General features: G+C 45.2%; 1 long non-coding RNA gene across 1 annotated transcript in view; it reads left to right on the top strand.

The window, feature by feature from the left end:
- LOC114044305 overlaps positions 1-6198 on the top strand; it is a 7289-nt gene extending 1091 nt beyond the window's left edge. Inside the window, exon 2 of the long non-coding RNA XR_003569209.1 lies at positions 5840-6198. This is a non-coding gene — a long non-coding RNA (uncharacterized LOC114044305). The remainder of the gene's footprint in view (positions 1-5839) is intronic.
- The last annotated feature ends 1971 nt before the right edge of the window (positions 6199-8169 follow it).

Genomic DNA, 8169 nt, shown 5'->3' with positions numbered 1-8169 from the left:
CCCCCAAAGGTGGCAGCTAGATCACCCAGCAGCCCCCTGGGCACATGACTGGTGGCCCCCCAAAGGTGGCAGCTGGATTACCCAGAAGCCCCCTGGGCATGTGCCAGGTGGCCCCCCAAAGGTGGCAGGTGGTAGAGCTATGAGCAGCAGATACCCATAGTACTGTCCAGGTGTGGCCACATGTCTACACATCATCTGTTAGGAGAAGCCATAGGGTGATGCAGGTGGATACTGAAGCCCCTAGGTCAAGGTAATTCAATTCCGCAAGGATTTATTAATCACCTCCTCTGCAGAGGGGATACAACACTTACACAGATAGGCACAGAACAGCTGGTAAGTACAAAGGAACTGACCACTAGCAGCAGGCTGAAAGGAAGAGCAGAAGCCTAGAGAGCTGTCCCTTAGGGTGATGACCCTGTTGGCTGAGTCTTCATGTCCTGAGCCTGCCCTGCTCTAAAATGAGTGCTCGCCTTTCTGGACCTTTCACTGCTGACCCTTGAACAGACAGAGGGTGGCTTTGTGTACATCTCCTCCCTGACGCCAGTTCTCTGGCCTAAATTCTGGCCCAATGCCTGAGGACTTTGGCACATGTCAAATACCCTCCTCTTCCTCCCTCAGCCTCAGATAACTAAGGGCAAGAAAAGTAAGAATGAAAAGCCTGCAGCACCTTGCAAGTTTTTCTGCAAAGGCAGAAAACGTAAGCAGTACATCTACACTTTGCTAGGATATCTCATCAGCATGGAAAGTCCTTCCCCAAACACAGACTGGAACCCCTCCACACACTCATCCCCCCATTTCTTTTTCATGGCTTTCCGTCCAGGCTCCATATAGGACTCATACGATGTGTTAAGGAGGGCCCTTCTCCTTTCTTCTAACAGCTGGGGGTTGAGAACAGCCTCAGGCTGTCCGCCTTGGGTCACTCCTTCTAACCACTCACCTTCTCTTCTTCCTAGTCATACACACAGCTGGGAGGGGCCTCAGGAATCATTAAGTCCCACCCCGAAGATCTGACCCGGAAACCCCTTAACAACACCCTTAATGAGTGGTCTTCCAGTCTAGCTGGGAGACCTCGGTGAAGGGGAAACTTCCATGTCCCTGTGGTGACCCATTCCACAGTGAGATAGCTGTGTTAGGAATTTATTTCTTTGCATTCAGCCTAAACCTGCCTCTCTCCTTTTGCCCCCTGTTCTGTCCTCTGAGGCCAAGAAGGACAAGTCTAGAGAGACAGAAGGGGCAATGGAAAGAGCATGAAAACCCACTTCTGCCACTGAGAACCTTGTGTGACCCTGGACAAGTCACTGCCCCTCCTGGGGCTTATTTTCCTCCTCTGAAAAGTGAAGGGATGAACTCCATGGCCTCAACTCTAGATTTCCAGTCTTCTGGTGGGCCTCCTCCCTCTTCCCTCTGACAGCCCTCCAAAGACTGAGGTAGTCACTGATTCCCCAGGTCCTTCAATGGATTCTATTGACAAGATTTTTCTCTGTATCATGATTCTACAGAATTTGAAATGCTCACCAGACAACACAGAGTGAAAAATACATGGGACCAAAGGTTTAACGAATACATAGAATACCTAAGTCTACTGCGGCCTAACAATTATTTTGTAAATATAATTACACTGTCTTCTCACTCTTCTATCTCCTCTATATTAGAGGCGCCTGGGTGACCCAGGAGACTGAAGTTAGGGAGATGAGTTCAAATCTCCCCTCAGATATTTAATGTGATGCTGAGCAAGTCATTTAACCTGTCTGCTTCAGTTTCCTCATCTGTAAAATAGGGATAATAATAACACCTGCCTCCCAGAGTTGTAAAGACAAAATGAGAGAATATTTATAAACCTTAAAGCACAGCTAGTTTGTGCTAAAACAACTCCACCCCTTCCACCAATATCATTGTTTCAGTCCTGTCTGACTCTCCATGACCCCATTTGCGGTTTTCTTGGCAAAGATACTGGAGGGGTTTGCCATTTCCTTCTCATTTTATAGATGAGGAAAATGAGGCAAACAGGGTCCAGGGTCACATAGCCAGTAAGTGTCTGAGGCCAGATTTGAACTCAGGAAGATGAGTTTTCCTGACTCTAGGCCTGGCGTTCTATCTACTGTACCACCAAGCTGCCTCAAGCCAATAATTTAGTAACTACATTCTAGAAAGTTCCCTGAGCCCTCTTACCAGGCCTATAAAGTTAGAAAGGATCGGAAGCAAGATTTGAATCCCAGGCCTTCCTGGCTTCAAGTACAGCACCTATCCACTACACCACCATGTGAAACTACTAGCTTTTTGTTGTTTGGAGGGAAATACATTTTTTCAAGATTTTTAAAATTTCATTTAATTCATAATGGTTATCTAAATAATGGTTAATTAGTTAACCATTTTGGGGTCCCAGACCCCTTTAGCACTTAGTCTGGTGACACCTCTGGCCCCCTTTTCAGAATCCTGTTTTTAAGTAGTTGAAGGAAATGCAAAATGTCCATTAGAGATGAATGAAAATAACCCGCTAAGTTCCCAGCCCCACTGAGATAGCTCCACAAACCCCTGTGGGATCCAGATTAAGAATCCCTGATTGACTTAGTGCCCAGCTCTTCCCACATTCCTTTTCTCTTATTCTTTCAACTTACATTCAGTAGAATCTTGGTGTTTTCTGAATCTGCTCTTTTCAGACTCTACAAGTCTTTATGATGTTCTAATAGTAAAATAAAACCACTCAATGGCTCATTTGTATATTTTAACATTGAAATATACATTTTTAAGATGTCAAACCTTTTGGAAATAAAAGAATATAACCATAAGTCTGATTTCCCTTGGGGGTGGAGCAGGGAGAAATGGGAATTGTAATTTAAAAAACAAAGCTTTCAAACTTTTTTTAAATGGGGTTTTGTGTGTGTGTGTGTGTGTGTGTGTGTGTGTGTGTGTGTTTTCTGAGACATTACCTAGAGATTGGTCTACATGGAATGATTTTGAGAGGCCCCAAAAACTCCCTACTATGCAAACACATCTCCTTCACTGGCTGCCTTCTGCTGCCTTGCTGGTCTAAGAGGGGAGACCTTGGATAAAGTCCTGCTACTACCACCAGCTAGCTTGGGGCTAGTCATGGCCTTGATAAGTGCATCAGGGAGACATACACAGAGAATTTTTCAGGGTCCAACACGGGGAAAGGCCATTATCGGCCAACCCGGTCACTAACAATTAAGCATCCGAGCATCAGGCTTCCTGGGAGAGATGGTATTTGACCTGGACTTTAAAGGAAGGATAAGATTTCAATAGGGAAGAGAGAGAGGGAAGTCTAGAGAACAGCTTCAGCAAAGGTCCAGAAGGTGAGGAAGCACAGAAAGTCCACAGAGAAGACAAGCGGTCCCATTTGGTTGGAAGTGAGTAATACAAAATGAAGGTAGGAGGGTAGCAAGTTGCTGGTGTAGGGAAGTCCTTCAATGCCTGGCCAAGGGGCGTAAACTTCACTCAGCAGCCACTAGGACCACAGGATCATAGATTCAACTGAAGGGACCCTGGAGGCCTAGAGACCACCTAGTCCAGACCCTCACTAAACAGAGACATTTTACAAATGAGGAAACTGAGGGGCTCAGTGACTTTTCCTGATTAGTGATCACGTGTCCCACTATATGTGGTGACATATACAACCATGCTTCGTTTTACTCCCAACCATCTCGCCTCCCACCCCCAATTCCCAGTTCTCAGACCATAATCAAATCAATTCTGCTATTGATCCTGGACAGGGTATGTCAGTCTACTCCCCTGTGGCTCCACCCACCATCTCTACAACCGTCCAGACAAAACTACTTCTCCCAGGTCATCATACCCTTAGATGTGTTGTTTCCTCTTATTGCCAAAGCAAGGTCCTTGAGAACAAGGATTATATTTGCTTTTCTATTTGGAGCCCCTGTGCTTGGCATATAGTAAGTGCTTAATAAATGCCTTTTCATTCAATCATTTCCCAAGATCACACAGATAGTAAGTTGCAAAGCCAGGATTTGAACTCAGGTCTTGTGACTGAAAGTTGAGCATTCTTTTCACCGGTGGCAAACTGCTTCCCAATAGATTCAGTGATGGGTCTCAGCTGGTGGCAATAATAAGCACAGACTCTTTTGTACTGGGAGGTCTTTGATTAACTCCTTGAAGTGGGATGAAGAAAAAGAGAAAGGGCTTCCCTAGTCTTCCTAAAGCCCAAGTCTGACCATATCACTTCCTTCCTCAAGAATTTTCTGTGGCTGCTTATTGCCTCCAGGAAAACAGGATTAGAACACTGCACATGAAAAGAACACTAAGAAAGAAGATAAAATCTAAGTGTTCAAAACTGCAAAATAACGCCAGAGAACGGATTATGAAACATATCCGTCCTCTTGAGATAGAGCCAGGGGATTACACAAACATAGAAAGTTGACTAAAACATCTCTTGGAGTCAATGCTGCTGTTGTTTTCCCTGAAGTTTTTGCTCTAAGAAGGGGTCGAGGCAGGGAGGGTGGGGCAAAGGATATGTCCAAAAATGATGGTGACATGAAAACCAAAGACATTAATACAGTAATCTCCTACCTCCATGCCTTTGCCTGGCTATCTCTCATGCCTAGAATGCATTCCTTCCTCAGTTCCACCTCTTAGAATCCCCTTGTCCAGCTTTCTTCATGTCCTGTACCCCCATTCAGTTACTCTCATCCTAGAGTAGACTCTTCTGTTTACATGCTGTATCCCTCTAGTAGACTATAAGTTCCCTGAGGGCAGGAACCATCTTTCAGTTTGTCTTTGTCTCCTCATGTCTACCATAATACTTACACAGAGTAGGTGCTCAATAAAGGTTTGTTAGATTGGTTTGCATTCCAATGCTTCAGAGCTTGATGGTGAAAATCACTCTGGTGCATCCTCCATGATCCCTCCCACCCAACTGCCTCGCCTCATCCTCACTTCTCATCTTCTCCTCTTCTGACAAAATGGAATGGGGGGTTAGAGATGGCAAAATATTCATTGTGACCATTCTACATCTGTGGTGTAATGAAAAGCATGCTGGATTTGGGGTCAGGAGAGACCTTGGTTTGAATCCCACCTTGAATACTACTGATCATAGATTCAAAGAACAACATTTCTCTCCTCCATCGCCTTCTCTCCAGCTGTCCTAGCTCGAGCCTTTATCTCCCACCTACAGTACTGCAATGGCCTATTTGATGTCTCTACCTCAGCCCTTGCCAATCTATCCTCCACACAACCTCTAAACTGATATCCCTAAAGCATACATCTGACCATATCACTCCCCTGCTCAAAGAGCTTCAGGACTCCCTATGGCCTTTAGGTGAAAATCCAGACTCCTATTTTTATAAACAAGAGTTACCTGAAAGCAATACCTTAACCCAAAAGGGGTGATTCTTAATGGTGCCATTATCCATCCTTTATTTCAAGGACCAATGACGTCACGGGTGAGGTCTCGACTTGTGCCTAAAATGGACTGAAGTGAGGCAGAATTGAGTAAAGTCTTCAGCCTCACTCTCTCTTCCTGAGCCATCAAAATTCAGTGACAGGTCAAAAGTCAAGATGACTGGTGAGGGTCCAGGATGGAGAGGACGATCTTAATGTCTTTGATGTCTGACCAAGCTCTACATCTCCTGCTTAAACTGCCTCCATGGTGTTGTTAGAACAAATTGTTCTCACGGAGAGAAGAGTGGGAAAGGCTTTGTTTTGTTTTGTTCTGTTTTGTTTTCAAGTGGAAGAGAGAGGTGAGAGCTTCCATGCTTTTAAAAAAAGTGGGGTATGTTTTTTAAAGACTTACTGTCCCTCACTTTACATTTTGACCATGAAGCAACAGAAATAGATCTTAACTGTTTACATTTCCTTACTTGAACAGGTTGGTCAAGGGGAAGTTTCCTCTCAGCCCACTATGATCTGAGGGCAGAAGACCATAGAGTTGCTCTTCTATCAAGATGCTTTCTGATTGGCTGAAAATGAGGCTGGGCTTGGCTAAACAGTCAGGGAATGAGTGAGCTCTGGAGAGCTCAAGCGGGTCAATCTCCAACTTGGTTTGGGGCATGTTTATTCTCCTGGGGTTACAGGTGGGAGGGAAGATAAAGGGAAGAGGAGAGAGTGACAGTTAAGGAGTAATCAGAGTAGCCAGGTTGGATCTGGGAGAAACTGAGGAATTACCTTGCCAACATATTGTTTTTGAATCTGTATGTTCAACTTCCCTTGATAAATCCTGGAAAATACCCTCTCGGTCTGGAGTGTGTAAATATGAGATTGAAGACAGGGACTGAACTGTGATCACATTGGTATAGGGAACTCCCAGGTGAGGAAATTCCTTCCACCAATGCAGGTTGGCATCTTCTCTGCAACTTAGAGACTTACCTAGAGCACGTGCCCAGGTACATGGGCAGTCTAGTTCAGAGGCAGGACTTTAACCAAGTCTTCTTGGATTCAAGGTTGATTCTCTGTCAATTATATAATGCTCATCAGAGATGGCGCAAGAAGAGAATAGGAATCAGGCCATAAATAGGATCCAGAAAGGGCACCCAGAAGTGGTACTAGTAACAGAAGGCAGAAGGAAATTTCAGGTTTAAAGACAAAAGGTCTGTGAACTCTGGATACAAAGAGGCTCAGGGCAGGAGGCCCCAGAACTTGAGTGAGGGGTTCAAGGAGCCATATTAAGGAGTGTAAGGTAAAGGAGTTTTGGGCTCAAAGGTAAGGTCCTGTGGATGGGACCTAGGAGGAGGAACGGGTGTCCTGGGAAGGTAACTGGGGGTCAGAGAGGCCTGAGGTCCAAACACTTAATAAATGCTTGTTGACTGACTACCTCCTTGACATTTAGACTAGTAAATCTTCCATTCATTCTATGTGATGAGGTTAGACCCAGCCTGAAAAGCTGGTGGAAAATGTCAGCTTCCTGTTTTAGGCTATAGATGGGTTAGTATGGGGCCACAGAGACACAGGGCCTTGTGGATATGCTGTTCCAACTAGTAGGAGACTGCTATTGCCTTCCTCCCCCTCCTCGTCCTCCCTTTGCCTCCTAAGAATCCACCCGATAAAGAGGCCCAGCTAGAAGTGCATGCTCCTCTACCCTTCCAAATTCACATTACTGCAAGGCTGTCAGGGGAACAATAAATCCCAGATGGGTCATTCTTCCATTCTGTGAAAGCAACACATTTGGTGTGAAGGGAAATTTATCCTGCCTAGGCCCATCATTGAGCAGCTTAGCAGAAGCACCGTAGGGTCTCTCCCTCTCCCCAACCTACCTTTTCTCCTTTGTATTAAGCTTCTCGTAGAGAATTTATTATTTAGTAAAGTAAGAGGAAGCTACTGCCTGCAATCACCTTCTTGTGGGAAGAAGGAGTGGAGGAGAAGAACAGGGGTAGCAACATTGGCATTCTCTCATCCCGGGTCACTGGCTGGCTGAAATGCCACTGAGTGTTAGGTCAGCTGACACTCGGTCATGATCCTGGGTAGTATGAGCTGATGCTGATGGATAGATGGCTCAGCCAGTCCATACCAATAGGCCTCATCTACTCTGACGAAGGTCAGGTCCACAGCTGATGTTCCAGCAACACTGGTCCATTTGTCCTTCCTCAAATCCAACATCCCATCTCCCATCTCAGTTCCTTTTGTGGGAGCTAGTGAGAACACACGTTCCCGTGCCAGGACCACTCTACCCTATCATCTCTGCCTCTTGCTTTCCCTGACCTCAAGGTTCAGCTTAAATCCCCTCTATTGTAGGAGATTCCCCAGTCCCCTGCTAATGTCTTCTCTTGGGCGCCTTCCAAATACTCTGTTTATATATTCAATGTACCTTTTTGTCTTTCCCGTTAGACTGTGAGCTCCATGAGGGCAAAGACTCTCATTTTTGCCTGTCTGTGTATCCTCAGAGCTTAGCATAGTGCCTGGCATACAGTAAGAGCTTAATAAATCTTGTTGGTTGATTGATAGGTACAAATACTTCCGCTTCAACCAATTCTAAGAAAATGTCTCGAGGCATGAGCTAGCCTGGCATCAGTCCAATTCAAAGCACATCTACAAAAATATTTTGAAGTATAGGTTAGTAATAATAATAATAACAGCAAGCATTTCTATAGTGCTTTAAGGTGTATAAAGTGATTTCCATCATGTGAGCCTCACATAACTCTGTAAGGTAGGTGGTATGATTATCCCACTTTGCAGATCCTGGCTCGGCACCCTCCAAACTAACAT

This window comes from Vombatus ursinus, unplaced genomic scaffold (assembly GCF_900497805.2).
Source record: "Vombatus ursinus unplaced genomic scaffold, bare-nosed wombat genome assembly UNPS02014773.1, whole genome shotgun sequence".
Lineage (NCBI taxonomy): Eukaryota > Metazoa > Chordata > Mammalia > Diprotodontia > Vombatidae > Vombatus > Vombatus ursinus.
This window is presented reverse-complemented; position numbering and strand designations above follow the sequence as displayed.